Here is a 23,385-nt window from a genome sequence, read left to right on the forward strand (position 1 = left end):
CCCACCACCAGTGATAAATGAGCCTTCTCCTTATGGGGGGGGTGGAATAAGGTCAGCCAACCTAATGACCCCTTGTCTAAGCATGTTTGTAACATTCTGCATCCATAATCCCCCACCTTGAATTGAGGGAACTGATCCTCCCCAGAACCAGAGCCAGGATAGGGCATCTCAGTTACTCAGCATTCTTAATTTCATTTCAACGTTCTTGCTGTTTTCATCATGTTAATCATTGTGCCTTTTGTTTTCTTGATTCTTACTGTCACTTTTCATCAATTCATAAAAATCAAACAGACCATTCATTCTTTAGTAAAACATTTGACTTCCCTAATTGTTGGGCTCTTACATCATTCCTGAACTACAGGAGCACTTCCCCTCACAGGCATGGTTAGTGGGTAAGGTATTATTTGAAGAAGTGAAGGTTAACCCACTTCTATAATAAACTTTCTTAAGTGAAGATGCTCAGGTGGGCAAAGAGAGGGTGACTGCTATTCCTTAAATGAGGATGTTCAGATATAAAGGGAGGTTGCTTGTTCTTTCCATTTTGTTTCAAGAAATGCAGCCATTACTATCCCTATATAATAACCAGCCCTTCAATCTCAGTGTCCACATACACCAAAAGAAGTCTTAGAAAAAAGTAAAAGTTGAAATGATAGCTGATGATTTTAAATAGAGTAGACCCACAGAAAGAGGGAAAAAACTTTTTACAGATAGAAAGCAGAAAATGTTAGATGTGGAAATGGGAGATGTTTCAAAAAGTAAAGATCGGTTGTAAATGAAAAGAAGTCAGATGAAATTGGTTTGGGGAAAATAAAAACATGGCATGGTGGTTGGAAAGTACTTTTTAAAGCAATTAGTAATTAAAAGCAGTCATCTGAAATTATTTCTGAATTTCTTTCCTAGCATAATAGACCTAGATAAGTCTGGACAGATCCATTCCCCCCCCCCTTCAGATCAAAGCTGCAAAGGAAGAAAGAAAAAAAAATATTGAAAGGTCTTGGGAAACAACAGGTGAATCGTTTGGGTGGTTACCTAATCTGCACCTCCCAGATAATACAAACTTTTATTTAACTTGTCATGGACTGGTGAGCCATACTGAATTTCAAACACTGGGGAGCTCCTCCCCCATCACTGTTCACCTTATTGTTCCTCACAAATGATATTCCAATTCTACTCTTTGTGCCTTTGCTTTATGTGCCACACCTCCCTCCTTCCATCTCTTGGAATACTTGGCTTCCTTTGAAGTCTGAGCTCAAAAACAACCTTCTGCATGAAATTTTTCTTGATCCCAATCCCCTAGCTATTAGTGCCTTCCTTTCAATATTATTTTGTCCATGCTCTTTTCTATGCTTCCATGTGTGTACTCCATTTTGTCTGCACTCCCATCTGTCCAAACCATCTTGTCCTGGCTTCTGTGTGTGTGTGTGTGTATACACCATCTTCCCTGATCTGCCTGGCATAATGGCATAATTCATAAGGGAGTTGAATAATAGATGATTGATGAAGGCAGTCTAGATGAAGTATGAAGTCTTTACAAAGGGAATGGGGAATCTTTTTTCCTTCTGTCTGAAGATACCAGAACAAAATGCCTACTATCCCCCAATTCTGGGCCTTCCCTAGATTTCAGGTTCAACTTTTGGGTTCCCTTAATACTATTGACTTGACATGTCATTATGGGTTTTTTGTACCCTCTTCTTACACTTCCTAACACTGCTGTTCTTCACTTAGTCTGGTTCAGTTCAATATAATCTAACATTTATTGAGGATTTCTATTGTGTGAGACACTAGACTCAGTTCTGGGGATATAGAATCAAAAACGGCCTCTGCTGTCAAACTTACATCCCTACTGGGAAACAGGATCTGAGATTTCAACATCTATCCACATAGGAATGTCGAGAGAAACTCACAGTTAGAGCTGCTTCACAGTGGAAGGAGCTGCCCTTGAATGTGGTGGGTTTTGGCAGCTGTAGATAGAGATTTGGGAAGACCCTAATTTAAATCTGCACACAATGCTGTGCGACCCTGGGCAAGACACTTAACCCTCTGTTTGCCTCAGTTTCCTCGTCTATGAAATGATGATGATAATAATAACATTTGTGAAGATCATTTGAGATAGTATTCATAAGACACCGGGATATAAAGGTTAGCTCTTACCATTAGCATTATCATTACTATAATTATTATTATTATTATTGGTTATTAGGAAGAGAGTTCAGGATAGGCATCAGGTAGATAGCTAATCTGAACTTTGAAGAAAGAGCAGGATTCTTGGAGACCTAAGTTTATATTTGCTATATAAGAGACTACCTCAGAAAAATCCTGGAGGACAGGGGTGAGTATTGATGCATGAAGAACCACTAGCTGGGCAGTTTGATTGGAAAGGTAATTTGGTTACTGTTTTGACCTCAGTTTCTTCATCTGTAAAATGAACTGGAAAAGGAAATGGCAAACCACTCCTGTATCTGCAACAAAAAAAAAATCTCAAATGGGGTTACAGAGACATGACAGAAAAAGAGAAAAATGTCCCAACATTGGGGGTACAAAAAGAGACAGAGGACAGTCCCACTTTCAAGTGGCTTACAATCTAATGGGAGAGCTGCAAGAACAAGTAGCCAACATGGTTAGATCCTAGAGTGTGGAGAGACTGACCCAAGCTGACAAATCATAAGGATTCAAACCCATGTCCTCTGACTCCAGGTCCATTTCTTTTTCCACCATCCCACAAGACTTTTCTCCTTCTGGTTCACTGAGATAAGATGCCAAATGACTTTCTGGAACCCTCCCGAATCATGTGACTGAGTTCCTTTCAGATAATGATTGCATACTCTGCAGAAGATAAAATTAAAAAATCTTCAAAACATCTGGGAAAGTCGGACTTCTGATATGAGACCTCCACTGATATTCACTCCCACCAAAGTGAGGAATGAAAGCATTCCCTTAGGGCAGAGGTTCTTTCTTCATCCAGAGTCCATGAACTGGTTTTAAAAATATTTTGATACCTGTATTTCAGTCAAATTGGTTTCCTTTGTAATTCTATGTATTTTGTCCTATGCGTTTAAAAACATTCTGAGAAGGGTTTCCCAGCTTCTTTAGTTTGTCAAAAGGTTCCCATGAGACATGTTTAACATCCTTGATTTAGGACATACCGATTAGCTCTCTTCATGTGAGGTGGTTGCTTGTACATTCCTATGGTGAGGTGTGTTCAGAAAAACCTGAACAGATTAGGCTGAGACACTCTTAACTCTGAGGTCCTCTCCTCTTACACAGTCTCAGATGCTTGGACCTCTTGGGTCTTTGGGTGTAATATTCATTCAGAGTTTGCATAACATTTCAAATTAAAACAGAACTGATCTCCTTTTGAAGAATTTGCATAAGATTTCTCACCAGGAGGGCATGGAAGATGCAGAGATTTCCAGGTGGTTAGATTTTCATCCTTACTGTAATTAACACAACAGCTTCAAAAAAAAAGGCAGAAATGTCTTGCTGAGAAGCTTGTTCTAAAACATTCCCTTTGATCAGGGTTTAAATAACATATGCTAGTTGGGCATTTTACCTCATTAGCCACCTGTCTTTCTGTTTCTTTTTTCCCACCTCAGTAACCCAGTCTTTGCCAAACTTGGCAAATTATATACCTCACATGTGGCTTTTATATGGCTAAGCTAATGAGAAGCACATAATGTAAACAGTCATAAAGACCCACCAGGGGCTATTTCTTCCTTAGATTGCAAACTTCTTGAGGGGAAGGACTTCCAGAAAGCAAAAAAAAAAAAAAAAACTCAAAGTTCATAAGATCACACATTCAGTGTAATCCATCCCCCTCATTTTACAAAAAAAGGAAACCAAGGCCATATGCATGCTCAGGGATAGACAGGAAGTCAGAATTTGAATACAGGTCCATTCCAACCTGCTCAGATGAATAATTTCCTCTACAACATTACCATTAAGTGACCATACAGCTACAGATTGAAAAATGGAAGGTAAACCTCTCCTTCCACTTCTTTCCCTTCCCCGCCCCTTCTCTCTGGTTTTAGAGAACTCTTAATTGTTAAGGCATTTACCTCCCTATCTCAAAAATGTCTCCCTGTAACTGAGCAGTTGTACCTGGTTCTGCCCTTAGGGACCAACCAGAACAAATCTTCTCCCTCTGCCTGCAACTCCTTTCAGACACACATTCTTATCACTTCCACTATTAATGGTTATTGATAAAAAGGCTCTTTTCCCTAATTTTACATGGCAGAGCAAACGTTTCATATCTTTAAAAGGATTTTGGCATCATTCTTCCTATCAAAGATATATATATTTTCTTGGTTTCAGGCTGTCATTTCATTCAAATGGTAGCATTCAATTTTTTTCTTTCCAATATTTCTCAAAGCATTAATTAATTAAAGCACTAAGTAAATGAAAATACAGAATTTTCTTCTTACTTCCTTGTAAGTCCTACCTTCCCCTACACAGAGTCCCCCTATCCAACCCCACCTTCCCATTGCCCCATAAGATATGAATGCCAGGCTTAGCCCCTCAAGGGCAACCCAAGCTGCATTGGGAGAAGAAGTTTAAGGTTTCTTTGCTCTTCAGTTTTCACTCTTAGAGGGCAATGTTTTAGCAAAGATGCTAGGATTAGATGGACTTCTAGCCCAGATTTTGTCCAAAGTACTAACTTTAAAGAAAGAAAACCTGGGAGATGGGGAACAAAGAATCAACATTTAAACTGTCTTGTATTCATTGCTGTGTGTGTGTGTGTGTGTAAGAGAGACACAGTCTAGGCCAGTGCTCCCAAGATCCTCCTTAATAAGACTGTAAATGCCAGATGAGTTGAGGATTTTCTCAATCTTATGGAGTGTTCCCTTGCCTCCAAGTAAACTCACACTTCTTTGCCATTTACCATCCAGCTTTATCCTCAGACTTATCTCACATCATTTACCCCATCTTTCTTTAAAAAAAAATGTACAACCCAGTATTCTTCCAAATATACCCAGAGTTTTTCATCTCCTTCCCTTTGCTCTCACAATTACCTGTTCCTGGAATCACCCTTTATTCACTAGAATTCTAGCGTGGAACCAGGAAGACCTGAGTTCAAATCCTACCTTAGACACTTACTAGCTGGGTCAGCCTGGCAAGTCACTTATCCTCTCTGAGCCTCACTTTGCTCCTTTGAAAAAATAAGGAGGAGAATGATGATGATGATGAGGATGAGGATGATGATGATGATGGTTCTTCATTTTCAAAGAAGACCATATCATCAGGGAGGTGGTACCATGACAAGCATGTGAACTGGATTTGAGTGAGAGGGGCTGTGCTAAGTTACCTGCCTCACTTTCTCCTCCATATCAATCTGGGTCCATGGCCATAAATGAATCATACTACTGGAGATGGTCCTGGAGGCAAGGCAATCAGGGTTAAGTGACTTGCCCAAAGTCACACAGATAGTAAGTAGTAAGTATCTGAGGGTAGATTTGAACTCAGCTCCTCCTGACTCCAGGGTGGGTGTTCTATCCACTATATATCAAGCTGTTCTTCCTCCTCATAGGATTGTTAAGAGATGTCAAATAAGATACTTTACATTTATAAAATGTTATTTTTATAAATATAAAAATATAAAGCATTCTATAGTTTTTATTGTCATCATTCATCCATTCATGACCAATTGGATACCATGCACTTCAGTCTGACCCTCACTCTCAGTAAATAATGAATTTTCCTTCCTGGAATCCTGTTTTGTGTCCACCTCTCTAATGTACTACTCTATATTCTTTGCTACTCTTCCACCTGGAATGGCAGAATAGGTGGAGGAGAACAGTTTGTTCCAGTGACCCATGAAGGCAACCAAAACAAACGCTGTGGAGCACTTAGAGCTTGCTCAGCCATTGAAGATGTCAAGGTCATCCATAGCATCCGGGCCAATGCCAGTCTTACTGACTTTTGTCTTGTCATTGGACTTAGATGACTGGAAGATAGAATGAGGCTCATGACTTAGTACAGTGATGTCTTTGGATCTCTTTAGGAAAACAGGACTAACATCAATCCCCCTAGAATAGCTTGTTGTTTGTCCTTTCTTCTAGAAAGAGGACCATGACATCAGGAAGGTGAAGCCACGACTTGCAATTGAATTGGATTTAAGTGAGGGAGCTGTGCAAAGACACAAACTCACTCTCTCCTCCAGATCCATCTGGGTCCAATGGCAAGCTATAGACCAGGATGACTAATGATGGCCCTCCCCTGACAACCCTCTAGAGTCTAGACCAAAATACAGAACATAATGAATGGGTCTGCGCACTGGGGGAGTTGATCTCCTCAGTTTGGGACCTCTGCCCTGGGACTGTGCTATTACTGAGTAAATGAGGGCAGGCTCTTCTAACCCACCATGTCTACCTTGCCCCAAAACAAGATCACAGCCATCCCTTCCAGGTATCTGACCCTCTGCTCCCCTACCATGTATATACCTTTTGGGGCCCACTCCCCATCCTTTCTCACTCTTACTTTGGAAACAGTATTCAGATCAATACTATTGCTTCTGAAATGAATTATGGCAATTAGTTGAACTTTGGTTCAACTCACCAGCATTATGACTGCTCAAGTTATAATTCTTTTCTTTAGCCACCATTCTTGCCTCTTTGTGTACCTGGGGAAAAGGGGGGGGGGTTATTAAGTAATCTGCATGTTAGGCCCTTTAATAAGTGCTTTGCAAATGCTATTTCATTTAATCTTCTCTAGGAGATAGATGTTCTTATTATCCCCATTTTATAGTTGAGGAAAAAACTGAGACAGAGGTCAGGTGACTTGCCCAGTGACTGAGTTGAATTTGAACTCAGTTCTTCCTGACTCTGAGTTCCAAGCCCTGTGTCCTGCACCTCCCCTGTCATCTCTGATGGGCACAAAATCTCCTTGATGTTAGTGGTGTCTCACTTTTGTTCTTGTCCCCTGTGTCCAGCACAATCCCTTCTATGTAATGGGCGTTCAATACATGCATTTTCATTCATTCATCCATTTGAGTGAATTCTGCGTGTGTCTTATCCCACTACTAGATTGTGGGCTCAGTCAGGGCAGTCAGCTGCTCCATGGCCACTAGTGCAGTTGCAGGTGGTAGGAACTTAATGGATGTTTTGTTGGATTAAGTTGTTTGCATTTATTGTGGCAGGAGAGGAAGGGAAAGAGAAACAACTAAAGTTTTTCTCTCCCAAATTGCAGTCAGACATGAGGACACCACAAAGAATTTATAGAGAAAGGCTATTGTCTTAAAAGAGAAAAGTGACAATACCTGATAGAAGGTTCTTGGGCTCTTGAATTTCTTGCCCTGGCCCAATGTGATGGTAACCATCAAACGATCCTTTTCATTTAATTGTCGTTCTCCATTCATTCCCCTCCAACCCCTTATCACTTTCTCCTTGAGACTGAAGGTACTCATTAGTTAATATTGAGAGAATCTAATTTCCTAAATAGGTTAAATTCTTCTCTAGTGAATAAGTGACTCATTCTACCCATAGATTAGGAATTAATGTCACAAGTGATATTCATTTCTTTTTCATGGTCTGCTTAAAGGTGTGTCTCATCAGAACCATTCCAACTAAATTAAGCTTTTTTTTTTTAATTAGTTAAAAGAAATTCCTGAGGCTTTCAGCCCGGCCCATATTTAACCTGCTCTGGCTTGCTGTGCTTTCCAGCAAGCAACCTTACAGGAATGCTATCCATTCACAAAATGAGCTAGTACCTCAGCTAACAATTCAATGACATAGTCAACCTGCCATTCTTCTCGTTTGTGTGTGTGTGTGTGTGTGTGTGTGTGTGTGTGTGTGATTTTTTAAAAAATGGTTTGATCTTAAGAGTTTGCGAGTTTTTTTCCGGATGTTTTCCTGAGTAACTACTGATATAGATGATTTTTTTTTGTTCCAAAATTCAAGAAATCTTTTATTGGTTATTTTTTAAGTCATTTATGCCATGAATTCATAGGGGATTGGTTCCAACAGCTCAGGTTCCTTGCCATTGGTTCTCACAAAGTGTGCTTCTCTGGGTGGAGCAGGCTGACATTTTAGTTGAACCCAAGTGCCTTTTTCTTTGGCTTCTTTCTTCTTCTGATCATTTTCCTTTACTCGCTTCAGGAGGCTATCTCTGCTCTTACAATGCTTAATATGCTCAATACGCACATTAATTCTCTTGGCTAGAATCTTTGCCCTTAACCTATTTGTTTACAACAATGCCTACAGCATTCTGTGTAACATTATAGACTCGTCCAGTCTTGCCATGGTAACATTTGTGGGGCATTCCTTGCTGAACTGTGCCCATACCCTTGATATCTACAATATCACCTTTCTTGTATATGCGCATATATGTAGCCAGAGGGACGACACCATGTTTTCAAAAGGGCCTAGAAAACATGTATCGAGTCCCTCTCCTTTTTCCTTTTGTGTTTGTCATTTTGGCAACTCTCACTGGAATATGGCGGAGCCGGCGGAAAAGCGATATAGATGATTTATATTACCCACCCAGCCAATCATGTCACTTTGAGCTAGTGTTCTGCATCCCATGTTTCTTAAGAAGAAAAAAAAACAAGGGATTGATTATCATCCAGGACTTTTTGCATCTTCATCCACCTCACATCTCTTCCTCCCCTTTGAGCCTTCTTCTACTTAAAATTGTTACTACATCATGTATCAGTTAATTAGTCTATCTTATTTATGTCCACATTTTAGAAGAGAGCCCTTGCTCTTGTAGGTGATGGCTTGGCTTGGGTATGAATTGGATGCAAGTGAGGCAGAGTAGGGCAAAGTCTTCAACCTCTCCCTCTCTCTTGTAGCTCACTCCAGTCAACCTCCTAAACCTCAAATCACTAACTCGAAGGAGTTATCATCTGTAAAATGGGGCCAGTATCTAACAGGGTCATTGTTTGAAAAAAGCTCTTTGTAAAGCTCTGTGCTTCTAATACATGAGTAATTTGTTGTTGTTCTGTGGTCTCTCCTCCCCCAGTACTGGACACGTGACAGATACCCCAACAGTGTTTGCTGAGCAGTTGGTTGACATCTTTCCTCTACCCTTTTTAGTATTTTTCCTTCACTTCCCACCACTCTACCCCCCTGGTCAGTGATATTGTGAGAAAATAATTAATATTTATAAACAATTATTAAAAAATTAAATACTATCTATGTATATTAGTGTTTATTCAAAGACCAGTTAGGAAGGAGAGAGGAGGGTTTATTAAATATCATGAACCAGGCACTGTTGTTTTGCAAACATTTCATTTGATAACAACCCTCAGAGTTATTATTATTATTATTATCCTCACTTTACAATTATCCTCACTTTACTGAGTCAGACAAAGGTTAAGTGACTTTGCTCAGCTAGGAAGTATCCAGGGCTAGATTTGAACTCAGGTCTTCCTGATTCCCAGCCCAGCAGTCTATCTCATGGGCCTCCCAGCCACATACTTGCAAGAAGTGCTATACCATAAACATATGGAACAATACTAGTCTAAGAGGCAGAAGAATTCAATTTAATTCTGGGTTGGGAACTTTCACATCAGGATATTCTAATTGATGTGGTAATAATATATTTAAATGTATATCTTACTTCTCTCTAAAGAGCAGTTTGTATGTGACCTGCCCTTGAGGCCCAGTTTTACTACTCTTCTAATCATCTGAGTGCCCTTGGTCGTTAATTCATCCTTTTAGACCTATTCTGTAAAATAAGATGGATCATTAAAGGCCCTCCCAGCTCCAAATCATGGGATGTAAATAGGTGACACACAACCCTTCTATCAAAGGCAAAACTTCATTAATTTATTTAATATGTAGTTTCGAGCAACTGTCATTCTAGGCTACTTCAGGTTAGAAAGAAGAGGTTGGCAGCTTAGAGGAGTTGTAGTTTGGTAGAAGCATGATGACCATGAGAGACTCATAATTAGAGAAAACAGAAAGTTAAGACTGATCTAAAACTCTTCTCCTAAAATTCTACTCTGATGCTATTTAATATGGTAGGGGTGACACTGGGCTTTCATGTTATGCCATAACAGTCTGCATGTCTGTTATTCAAGCACTAGTCTACATAAGTTTGGAAAGGATCAGCAAACATTTGGTTGTAAGGTTCAGACATAGTAGCCTCCAAACAAATTCATATGTCCCAGGTTAAAAACTCCTGCCCCATTTAGAATATGAGCTCATTAAAATCAAGAACTGTCTTTCCTTCTGTTTGTGTCCAAGTAAGCGCTTAGGAGGAAGAGCTTATGAAACATTTCTTCATTTATTCATTAAAATACCTTCTATTGAGTTGCAGAGAAGGGTTTTGTAATATGAGTCAGTAAAGGGAAGACCCATATGGATGAAATCATAGGTCCTTAAACTTTTGAAGCATAAAACTGCAAGAACACATGGTCTAACCAGCAGTGTGCATCATCATGACTGTAGAGTTATCCACCAAAAAAAAATCTGAAAGAGTATCTGTGTTCTCAGTGGAAATCAATAAATTGCACTGACCAGTCTTGGTTCCCAAGAAAAGAGGAGGAAACCTCCCCCTGTGCTTTTGGTAGATAGGAACACAGGTGCAGAATGGGTCTGGCTAACCAAGGGGAGTATTGAGAAATTTTTCAGAGGTTTAAATAGAATCTTGAGGGAGAAAAAAAAGAAATGGTTAAAATATAAGCTTTTTAACTTAAAGATGAAAACTTACATATCTGGAAAATTCATTTTTGAAGAGTACTTACTTTATTTCCTTGCTGTTACTTCTCTCAGCTCTTTGCACATACAAATAATGTTATAAATTTAACTGATCTTGGAAAATAATTCATTTATGGTGCCTTGATTTCCACACCTGTAAATTAGGCTCAAGCTAGAAAGATAGGTTCTGGGTACTAGGGACATATGATAAGGACCTGGACTTGTGATGGCATCAGTGTGAGGAACTGCAAGGGTGAAAAATCCATTTGTTGAGTCTATTCTACTATTTACTTAACATCTTAGTGGTTACTAAGGGTTTGTGAGATCATGCCCAGAGACAGATATTAGGTACATGTCAGAAGCAAGATTTGAATCCATTTCTCCTAACACCAAGGTTTCTCTCCCTTCAGATGTGTATAGCAGATGTCATATGTGTGCAAAGAACATCATTAATTAATAATCAATTGTTAACATTATTAATTATATCACAAAATTAATGTAGATTGCCCCCAAAAGTCTTCATGTAGTTTAAAACTATTGAAGTTGAAAGCCACACTCACATGGCTGTTTTTGCTTTTGTTTTTTCATCTGTCCTGGCTCTCCTAAGATTGTTTGGTTCCTCTCAGATTATTCACAATTCATTGATTATAGTTAGTGCTTAATCAGGTGGCATTCAAAGTGTCTAATTAAGTGTCTCAGGTGACAAGATATCCCCATGGGCTCCCAGGTTTTAGCTCCTCATCTTCTCAGGGTAATTATTCAAGAAGCAAAGACGATAGAGGGTCTTCTCAAATTCTAAGGCCTTCAAAGACAAGAACCATTTCTTTTTTTGTCTTGGTAGGCACATAGCAGGCATGTAATTAATGTTTAACAGATTTAACCAAATTTCTAAAAATGAGCAGGACACAATGGAGGATACAAAAGGAGAAGACATGCCTTAGACCTTAGCCTTGGAGAAGGCATTTATGATACCTAGGCATCATAAATGACCTTCATAGCCTCACTGTGTGAAATACTAAAATGTTCCAAATTAACTCATGATAGTTGGCTAGCATTTATATAGTGAGTTAAGGTTTGTCAAGGACTTTTACAAAGTCTTACAAGACCTTTACAGAGTCTCATTTGATCATCACAGTGGCCTGAACTGGTACTGCTATTATACTCATCTTACACATAAGAAAACCAAGGCTGGCGGAGGTAAAGTGACTAACCCAGGGTGATCCAATTGTTAAGTGTCTGAGGTCAAATTTGCACTCAGGTCTTCTGGGCTCCAAGTCTGCATCCACCAAGCAGACTAGCTGCCAGAATCCAAGTTTGGGTGTTAGAGTGTTCATTACTTATTGGTACCTGACACCATCAGTCACCCAGTTGCTTACTTACTTAAAGGAAGGTCTAATGCAGACGGTTTACAGACTATATTGAAAAACTTTGGCCAATTTACATGTCAACCTTGGCTTCAAGGGACTTGAAATGAAAGCCAGGCTTCTGTGTTTCTAGTCCAGTCCATTAATAGGGGAGGCAACTTTCCCAACAAGCAGCCTTCTTCATCTTCCCCAAATGTTAAACAAAGCACTTAGAAAACCATAAGAGATGCCAATTTTTTTTAAATGCATGTCAACCTTAGGCATGTGCATTAACATAGATTCTGGAATTGTTTCCTGAAATTTTGCAAAGAGACTTAAAGAAATACTCTTTGCAGTAAGCAAAGTGCACATTTCATAATCCAAAGTCTCTTTTCTCATTCACATCCTTCTCCTCTACCTCATTCCTTTTCTCTTCCTTTTTCCCCTTTGGTCTCTTCCTTCCTTTCCTTTTCTCATCCTTTTCCTCCCTCTTCCATCTTCATTTTCCTCCTCTCTTCCTTTTTTCTCCTCTTGTCCTTCCTTTTTTCCTTCATTCTTCCTTTTCCTTGTTTTTTTTCATGCTTCCTCCTTTTCCTTTTTTCTCCCCTTTGATCACTCTTCTCTTTTCCTTCCTTTCCTTCTAAACTCTTCTTTCTTTGCCTCCTTTCTTTCCTCCTTTTCTCTTTTCCTCCTTTTCCCCCCTCCTTTTTTCCTTTTTTTCCTTCACTCTTCCTTCTTTTCCTCCATTTCTTGTCTTTTCTTTCCTGTTCTTTCCCTCCTCTTGTCCTACCTCCTCCTCTTTTATTTCCTCCCCCTCACCTCTTTTATTATTTCCTCTTCTTCTTCTTTCCCTTTTCCTTCATCATCTTCTTCCCCTTCTCCCCTTTCCTCCTCTTATAAATGAATCGGAAAAATAAATGAATGACTAATATTAGGAGGTTACTTATCTATTATTACATTTAGGCCACAAGGTGACTAATTAAAAGGAATGTGGGCTGGAATGCTGCCATGAATCCGCTGGCTTGATTGAGAGGGCCACAGGCTGAAGCCCATGATTGTGCGTGACAGATTCTGGGAACAATAAGCCTGCGCACAGATCATACAAATGAAGCGCGCTTGTCTAAATTACACACACCAACAACAGGGTGGCCTACAGGCAAACAAAATGGTTAAACAATACATAATAAAGTTTTTATTTGGTATTTCCTGTGAAACCGTGCCAGTTGCCAGGGAGTGGACTGTATTTTTCTTCTGCTGCCTTAATTGTTGACTACAGCTGGCAGAGACCCAACCAGGGACAGATAAGAAAGAAAAAATGGCATCTGGACATTAAAGCCCCGATGGCAGGGGGGAGTGGGGGGCAGAGGCACAAAAAATTACAGCATATATCTGGAATTTTCCAACTAACGATGTGCGGATGTGGTAGCACGAGGGAGAAAGAGCCAAACTGAGCTTGCTTTGTTCGCTAAGAGAGGCCCCCCTGTAACATTCCTCGGAGCTGTGCATATTTTGGCTCCCCTTGTATAGCTTTAACTTTATGCTGCACATGGAGCCGCTCAGTTGTTCCTGCATACATCTAATGATTTTTGCTGCAAAAATTCAAGCTTTGGGACTGCTTCTGAGCCATTAGGGTTTAGAAAATTGCTTCTAACCGCTCCCTGCCTGAAAACTTTTTTTTTCATAAATGATGTGTAGTTACCCTATCAAAAGATGGCAACAATTATTGTCTTTGATTTCACAACTTTTTTCTTTAAAAATAAAAAAAAAGATTCATTTATGTAGATGCCAAGCAGAAACAGTATTTTTCAAAGCTTAGGAAAAAAAGAAACCCCATGCTTTCAAACATTCCAATAAGTGAAATATTTTCTAACCTTTGTGTCAGAATAGTTGTGATAGGATGAGTGACTCTTTCCAAATTCTGGTAAAAAATAATATGTGAAATAACATGTTCGCCCAATAAAATTTGAAGACCCTTTTCAAGCTACAGTTTGCACTGCTCAAGAAGAGAAATCACTAACAGGAAAGTACAGCCAGTATGGTCCCCCTCCTTAAAAAATAATGAAAGATCTTCGAACTTCTATTTACCTATAATAGGATTATGTGTGTGTGTGTGTGTGTGCTAAAATTCTTATCAGTAACAAATGAAATACCTTAGAGTATTTCATTCTTCATCTCCAGGCCATGCTGTTTTAGAACATTCCTTCCCCTTCCCTCTTTTTAGGTATAGTTTTACAGTGATCTACATGTGTCCTGTATGTTGAAGTGATCTTGAAAGTTATGAGACATCTTTTTGGTTTTTCCTTTGAATGTAGTTTTGTGTGTTTACTCAACCACCAGGAAGCTCAGCCACGGTAAGGAATGGAACTGTAATAACAGACTAGGCTTGGTGTATACATGAAAGAAGAGGGGTGGTCTCTAAGTTGTTGTTAAATGTTCTTGGAGTTGCTAGAATGGAAATCACTATAATCATCAAAAGCATTCATTAAGTGTCTATTAGTCTAAAGACATTAGGATTCCAACTAGCCCTATATCCCACCTGATGAAAAGACAGAGAGTATGAAAGAATTTATATATTTTATAGTATTATAAAAACTTGTGCAAATCAAGATCCATCAAGGTCATGGATCCAGCACATAACCTCAGTATAACTAAAAGAAGGATCCATTCATGGCTGAATGTTATATTCCCAAAAGAGTCATGATAATCATAGGATTAGCATAAAGTCATAAAAATCATATGTGACCTCTCTATTTTATGTGAAGAAGCTAAGACCCAGAGAGGTTAATTGTCACAGTCTAAGGCTTTGTTGTTGTTCAGTTGTTTCAGTTATGTCCAACTCTTCATGACCTCTCTGCTTTTCTTGGCAAAGATACTAGAGGGGTTTGCCATTTTCTTCTCCAGCTTCGGAGAATTGAGGCAAGTTAAGTGACTTGCCCAGGGTTCTCACAGCTAGTAAGTGTTTGAGGTCAGTTTTGAACTCAGGTCTTCCTGCCTCCAGACCTGATCCTTTTTCCACTGCATCACCTAGCTTTTACCCAGGCAGGATTAAAATTCAAATTCCTTGATTCTAACTATTAATTATATATTATACTACTTCATCTACTTTGCACCATTTTTCTTTGTAATTTTCTTCTTCCCTTTTAAAAACTCCCTTTGAATTCAAAACCATTTTATTAGAAGAGAGAATTTATTCTGACCATCAAGCTTTCTACCTCCCCCTCCCAAAAAACTAAATGTCCTCTGAAAGCATTAATGATGTTGATGTCATGGAAAGTGTTTCTAAATTTTTTTGACTTATAAAAATTCTTATAGGCCAATTCAGATTTTTTAGTATTCCTTTCCAAGGTGATTACCATTCCATTACCACAGTAATAGTAGAACATTCCTACAGAGAAAGTTAAGATAGAAGTGAATTATAATTACCCAGAGCATCAAATCTTTGGACCCGTGCCCCCCCCCCAGCATTTTACACCTGTCATACTTTACTTATTTGGTTTGCACATGAATGGGGTAGTATTGGGGTAGGGGGGGCTACCTCCTTCAGTCATGCATTTATTAAGAGTTTGATATATTTTCATCAAATTGCAGAGGGGAGGAAAGGAGAAGATTTGGAACTCAAATGTTAAAAAATAAATATTTAAAAATGTTTTTACATATAATTGGAAAATAATGCATATATTTAATTATATATTTTATATAATATTATATAAACTATATTTTACATATTAAAATATATGTATAATATATTTTAAGAAGTTGCTATGTATAAGGAATTATAAGTAAGCATTGGGGTTATGGAAATACAAAAACAAAATGGCCTTTCCTTTGAATAAATGAAATGATTGATTAAGCAACCTACTCCTTACTCTTTCATGCACTGTACTAAGGCTTTACAAATATCTAATTTGATCCTCACAACAACCCTGGAAAAAAAGGAGCTTTTATTATTCCCATTTTACATTTGAGGAAACTGAATAAGGCAGAGATTAATTGGCTTGCCCAGGGTCACCTGGTGGGACATATCTAAGGCTGGATTTGAACTCAGATGCTGTTGACCCAACTGTGCCCTCTAGCTGTCCAATAAGAAAACATTTATTCAATACCTACTGTTGTCTTTCAATGTACTCTAAAGCTCTCTGAGACAGTGCAAGCAGTGAGGAGGCGGATGTTGGCAGTGACATGCCCCTTGTACCAATAATAGGTAATGGGATGGATAAGTTTGTGTTCCTTCTCTCTCACCAATAAGGGAGCTCAGCCCAGGGCAGGGAGCGCCAACGCTGCCCTCCTTCAGTCATTCAGTTTGAAATAGACTACAAAATACCAGATAGGGGTTGGTGCCTTCTCATCCAGATTGCTTTGATACTCTTTTGATATATAGCCTTAGAGCTGCTCTTTCCCTCCTCCCCACCCCAAAACCGTAGCTCTCCTGGAAACAGGTCCATTTTGATCAGTGTAACCATTTCTGTGTCATTTAAACAATTTTGAAGAACTTAAATGATGTTTCCCATTAGATACCATTTGGGGGGAATGATTAAATGGGGCCTAGAGAAACAAGCATGTTTGAAACTGGATATCAAGCTCATCACATCCAAAACTTAACTCATCTTTCCTTTCAAACATCTCTATTTCTATTGAAGGTTTCTCAAGTGGACTGTTACCTTAAGGATGTAGCTGAGAACTCACACTCCCTCACCCTACACATCCATTCAGTCATCAGATCTTGCCCTTGCTATTATCTCTGCAGCATTTCTTGCATCTGGCCTCTTCTGTCGACTCACTCCACCATAACCTTAGTCCACAATTTCATCATCACTCCCCTAGATTATTTCAACGGTTCTATTGGTCTCTAATCCTCAAGTCTCTCCCCACCCCAGTCTCTCCTACATATTTTCATCAAAGTTATTTTTGTAATTGCAAGTCTGATGGTGTCACTCTCCTCCTCAGTCAACTTTAGTGGCTTTCTGTTGCCTCTATGATCAAATATAAATTGTTCTGTTCATCTTTTTTTCAAATTTTTGGCAAGCTTGTCGCAAGCCATCTTTCTAGCCCCCACTGTGCATAATCCCACTGTTGTCTCCCATGTACCAGTCAGACAGATCTTGTCTCTGGTCCTCACCTTTGATGTACCATCTCTGTCTGTGAGTCTGTGAACTGACCAACCCACAGACTGGAATGCACTTCCTCTTCTCTTCATTTCATTGATTCTCTCCCTACCCTGATGCTACCTGCATCATGATTCTCCCCAATCTCTAGTGTCCCCCCTCCCAAATAACTTCTTTTATATTTAGCTATTTTGTTTTTGTTCTCCTTATATTCCATTAGGGTCTTACCAGTTAGAAAGTAGGATTACTTCATTCTTTGTATTTGTTCTTCCCAGTATTTGACTATTAGTTGGTACTTTTAGATTCTTATTGATTGATTGGTGGCACTACCCAGCTACTATGTAGTCTTCACTTGCTGGGGGCAACAGGACCAAATTCAGTTTAATTCAGCCCACAGTTATTCACAGCCTACTAGATGCAAGCATTCAGTGAAATCAATAAAGACAAGGTCCCTGACTTCATGCATCTTCTACTCTTTCTTTTTTCTTTTTTTTTTTTTTTTTTTTTGCAAGGCAATGGGATTAAGTGAGTTTCCCAAGGTCACACAGCTAGGCAATTATTAAGTGTCTGAGCCCACATTTGAACTCAGGTCCTCCTGCCTCCAGGGCTGGTGCTCTGTCCACTGCACCATCTAGCCATCCCATCTTATACTATTAAGAGAAGAATGTCCAGGTTTAGAAAATAAGGTCCCCTAGGGAGAGAACTTTCACCCATATGCGTTACATTGGTTTTATCAGAGGTTTGTGAGAGGCAACTAGGTGATTCAGTGGTTAAGGCAATGGGCCTGAAATCAGGAAGTCCTGAGTTCAAGTAATAGCTTAGACCCTTGCTAGCTGTGAGACCTTGGGCAAAATCATTTAACCTGTCTCCTTAGCTAAAAGATGGGGATAATAGCACCAACCTCCCAGGATTGTAATGAGGATCAAATGAGATATTTGGAAGTCTTAGCCCACCTAATTAATAAATGTTTGGGGGGTTGGGTTTGGATTTTTTGCCTTTGGAGCATCAATAATACCCTTTCATATGAAATGAAGGAAGCTAGGTGATCCCCCTTTCAGCTCCAGATCTGAGATCCTGGAACAAATCATTTCTCTCTCCTCCTCTATAAATTGAAGACATTTAAACCAGACTTCCTCCTCGGTCTTCTGTAAATCTTAGGATGTGTGTGCAGATTTCTCCATTATCAAATAGTATCTAAGAAGTGCCTGGGAAAGGCATGTTCAGTGAGGTCTGTGGGCCCAAATTTGAGTTGACATCAGCTCAAGAAATGTGGGGGAGGGCGGGGGGGGGAGGCAGCTAACCCCCTCATTCCTTCTCTACTCTTGCCTGTTTCTGTTCAGCCCCTCTGGAGTGGGGCTGTTAGCAATTTAGTCTGACTTTCATTTTAAGCACTGTTCTTCTACTCGGAGGATCCCCAGTCGGAAGCCCCCACTGCCACCAGCCTGGATTTCATTGGCCCAGCCAGGGAAAAGAGCATTTCTGCATAAATTGGATGCTTCCTTCTCCCCTGGAGACTCAATGTGCTCATGTTTCACAATCCCAGAGCCTGTGAGCTGAAGTCCACAATCTGCCTAATGCTGGAAACTTTCACTTTGTAGAACACAGTGGCCCTGGCACCTCCAGCTCCCTAACCACATTGAGCCCGTAGCAGGGGGATCTGGTAGCCTGCCCGGCTTCCTGAGCCAATGGGCTTCATGGCTCCTGCTCTTGACATCAGAAGCTGATGCATGTGTTCTGGGGGGCTGCTCAATGGAGAAACTTATAGCAGGCTTGCTTTTTTCTTTGTCTTCTTCCCCAGTCACCAACACACACACACACACACACACACACACATACACAGAACACAAAGGGTTAACCAGAGAGCCACTCTGAAAACAGAGGCAGAAGGTCATTGTCGGCAACAGCAAAGGATTTTTTTTTAAGCCTGCCATCCACAGCCTTTCACCCTGCATTTCCCACCCAGGGGATTGTAAACATTGGCTTCCAGCCACCAAATCCTCCCAGCACAAAGCTGCTCTTTCCTTTGGGTCATATACATTGAAGCTTCCTTGTGGAACCCTAATTGTCCAGCCAGAGGGGAAAAGGCTCCAGTCTAGGAAGAAGAGGAAAAGGCAGGAGGAGGAGAAAAGAGGGGGCATGTCTCCCACTGGCATTGGAGAGCATCAAGATGTTTCATGGGGGCTCTCCTATACATAACTGCTACCCTTGAGGAAACTTTCTCCACAAGTCAAAGAATGTGTAGAATGCTGTCACTTAATCAGACCCCAGAAGACAGCTTTATCTGCCTGTTTCTGGTAACTAGCTGTATGGTTCTTATCTCTTTGTCCTTTTGGTCATTCCAGTGTCGAAGGATAGGCATACTGGTAACAACTTTTTACCTTCAGTACTGATTTTTCTCCCTTTGGAATGTCCCAGTAAAGGGCCTCCTTCCCTTCACCTTTTAAAATAACACTGAGCCCTCCCCACCCCAGGACGCCCTGCTCTGCACTGTTTAAAACATATCATGATCACTTCCTATGTGAGACCCTTTTCAAAGACCTTTTGTATCATTTAAAATAATTTCTGAATTTTTCAGTCAACCACAAAACAATTGGCTCCTCATTGTAATGGTCTTGAGTCTTAGAACTTCATGAGGGAATTGGGGGGGAAGGGAGAGGATGGTATATATCTAGGCTTCCAATTTTATCTCAGAATTTTAAAATCTAGAAATTGGAGTTAATTGCCTGTTGCATATACATAATTTTATGTAATTTTACTCACATTGTGTAATGGGATTTCTCTTCTGTTTGGTCATTTTAAAGACATGGATGGAGAATTCATTTTGACAGGTTTGTATGTAACAAGAGGTGGAGTCAGGAAAAACTTAGCCCATATCATTCCATTTGCTTCTCTCTTTCTGGAGATGCTTATAATTAAGGGGCAGTCTGAGGCTTTGTCCTTTCTTATACAACTTTCAGAGAAAAGTGCTGCCAATGAGAGATTATGTTATGACGAAGTTTTGCCCTGGTAGATAGCAAACCTCAGTTTCCACAGCTGTAAAATAGGCATGACAGGAAAAACATTTACCTCAAGGTGGTCTTGTGGGATCCAGTGACTTTCAAGGGCTTTTCAGACCTTTGATTTCCTTCACGTAGCAAATTCACAGTGAGGAAATTCCCCACATAAGCAGTCACTTTGTACTTTATAATCTTAAAACGTCGATTGAAGTTATGAAGTATTAAGTGATTTGCCCAGGCTCCCACAGTGCAGATCTTCATAATTCTAAGGCTGGATCCTGACCAATCATTGCAAATCTTAAGCCATTTTATAAAAGTGCCACTTATTGTTTTGCTACCTTTATTATAAAGGTAGAAATTGTGACTGACTCATCTTTAATGCCTACCATGGTGCCTTTATGTAGTCAATAAATGTCTATTGAATTGGATAACAATTGTAGCTGGACAAACTGGCAACAATGAAAAAAGATGGAATGAATCTGTGATAGAGGATTGTGGAATGACAATTGTTGCTGGAGCATTGACTTGGTCCAGCTTTTCTGGAAAGCAATTTGGAATTATACGAAATGATTGAAATTTCCATACCCTTTGAGCCAAGGCAAAGCAAGGAGGTCATTAACAAAAACAAAAACCTATCTGCCCCCAAATATGTTTAGGAACACTTTTTACTTTAGTAGCAAAGAAATAGAAACAAGGTGTAGATGCCCATCAAATGTATAATAATGAAACATATTGTGGTACATGCATATAATGGAATATGACCATATTATTAGAAACTATAAGATTAGAAACTTAAATAGAGCAAGATAAGAACTAGGAAGAGTATATGAAATGCCTACAACAGTGTAAATTGAAAGAATTACAACAACCAGAAGCAATATTGAATTCTGTGAAATAAGAATGAGTAAACTTGACTCTAAATTGAGAGATTCTGCTTCTTTGGAGAGTTTGGGATCCATGAATGTGATCTGGATGAAACATCAGTCTTTTAAAAAAAGATGTTGGAGCTTTGTGACCTTAGGCAAGTCACTAACTCCCCATTGGTTTGAGGTTTTTTTTTATTTCTTTTTCCTATTTTTTATTCTTTACTATAAATCATGAAAGGTGGGGTGGGGGAGAGAGAAATGTAAGTGACGTAAAAGAAAAATATCAATAAAATTATTTAAAATAGAATTAACTAGTACTTATAGAACAATTTACATAGTTATCTCAGATGAGGAAACCTAGCCTGAGATTGTGACCAGCTTAGAGTCACAACCCTAGTTAACAGCTGAAGTAAGATTCAAATCCAGATCTTGCTAAATTCCAGTGCATTGCTCTGTCTCTTGAACCATGCTGCCCATCTATGCTGCATGATAGTGTCGTTCCATCCTGAACACCCCCATAGGCCACTAGTGATTCCTTCCCCACAGTGTAATCATCACAGACTCTTAAGTCTGCAAGATGAGCTGCTGTGGGGTCTTGTCTCTCCTTGCGGCTTTGCCCTTTCCCTCAGACTCATCCTCTTCATGGTTCAAGAACCTCACGTGGAGCTGTCTTGGATCATGGTTTTTCTCTAATTGGACTCTCTGGAAGCTGACTATGCTGATATAGATTTCTTCAAAAGTGCAGTGAGATTTTAGATTTTGGAGGGAAAATGACTGAATTTTAATATTTTTGAACTTATATGAGAATTCTAGCAGCTGAAAGGTAGAAAAGATACAGCTCTGGATCTGGAGTTAGAAACTAATCTTCCTGAGATCAAATCCAGCCTCAGCCACTCACTAGCTGTATGCAACCTTAGGCAAGTCATCCTCTTTGCCATTTGTAAAATGAGCTGGAAAAAGAATGGGCAGAACTACTTTAGTAGCTTTGCCAAGAAAACCCCAGTTGGGGTCGCAAGAAGTCAGACACAACTGGATCATCAACAACAATTAGAATTATGTTTCTGAATCCGGTTCCATTTTTCTTCTCCTGTTTCAGAATTAAACGTTCATATTTACCCCTATAGTGCTAACTGTATTTGTTCCCCAGTGTAATCATTGCCTGTTCCAGGAGCCCATGAGCACTTCTATCTGCAGTGGGACAATGTGTTAAACCTCAGATTTCATGATCAAGCCTTTAAGGCCCCACCTTCTTGTTACTAGGAATGATTTTTTTTAAATGACCCATCTTAGATATGTGGCATTTTTTTTTACTACAATAGCTTCTGAGACCATTAAAAAAAAGGTATGAAGAAAGAGTTAGTCAGTGATGTCTGACTAAATACACAGAATTTGTATTTCTATTCTCATTTAGATAAATAGCACCTGGTATTGATTATTTGATGCCTATTGTATGACAAGTACTGTGTCCAGGACCATAAACCATTATCATTGGCCCTTAGGGAGTTCACAATTGAGTTGAGAAAAGAGAACATAGATTTTTTTTAAAAAAGACTTCATAATACAATTCTTCCTGAAGTGCCATATGAATATTACAAAGCAAATTAATATTGCAAGAATTCAAAGAGAGATTCAAGTACCCCTATTTTTGGTTGTTATTGTATTATGTCTGACTCTTCATGATCCCATGGACCATCAGACCACCAGGCCCTTCTATCTCTCCATTGTCTCTCAAAATCAGTCCAAGTACATATCCAGTTTCCATGACACTATCTATCCATCTCCTCCTCTGCCATCCTCTTTTCCTTTTGCCTTCGGTGTTTCCCAATATCAGGGTCTTTTCTAGTGAATAACCATTCATTATGTGGCCAGAATATTTAAGCTTCAGTTTCAGTATTTGACTCACACCAGTAAATAGTCTGAATTAATTCTTTTATATTGACTGGTTGGATCTCCTTACTATGCAAAGGACTCTCTCAATTTAAAAGCATTGATTTTAGGGTACTACATTTGCTACTGGAAAAACCATGGCTTTGACTATTCATATCTTTGCCTGAAAGGTGATGTCCATATTTAATTCATCTATACAATGGAGGGTCAGTCTCAATCATAGGATCCCAGACATAGAACCTCGAGCTCATCTAGTCAAACTGAGTTTAGATGCAGAGACTTGCCCCCAGGACCCACAAGTAGAAAGGGAGAAATGTTGTCTATCTGTTTATACTCTTGCAAAGTAAAAATCTCATTATAGTCTTGGTTTTAAAATGTGTAACTTTGTGTCATTCCGAGGACTGTCTTTTTTGTGATTGCTACCTTCTTAATCTTGGAAATTGCAGTAATATATTTAACATGATGGGGACCATTCTTCTTTTAGGAAAATCCAGAACTAACCAGACAATTTGCTATCACTAATTGACAGATCCTACTAAGGCATACATTATCTC

General features: G+C 39.4%; 1 protein-coding gene and 1 pseudogene across 1 annotated transcript in view; one reads left to right on the forward strand and one right to left on the reverse strand.

The window, feature by feature from the left end:
* Positions 1-23,385, forward strand: part of CDK6 (cyclin dependent kinase 6) — a 262,890-nt gene that overhangs the window by 142,765 nt on the left and 96,740 nt on the right. The gene's annotated exons all lie outside the window — the stretch shown is intronic.
* On the reverse strand, positions 7,876-8,421 carry LOC141492489 (large ribosomal subunit protein eL21-like; annotated as a pseudogene).

This window comes from Macrotis lagotis, chromosome 7, assembly GCF_037893015.1.
Source record: "Macrotis lagotis isolate mMagLag1 chromosome 7, bilby.v1.9.chrom.fasta, whole genome shotgun sequence".
Lineage (NCBI taxonomy): Eukaryota > Metazoa > Chordata > Mammalia > Peramelemorphia > Peramelidae > Macrotis > Macrotis lagotis.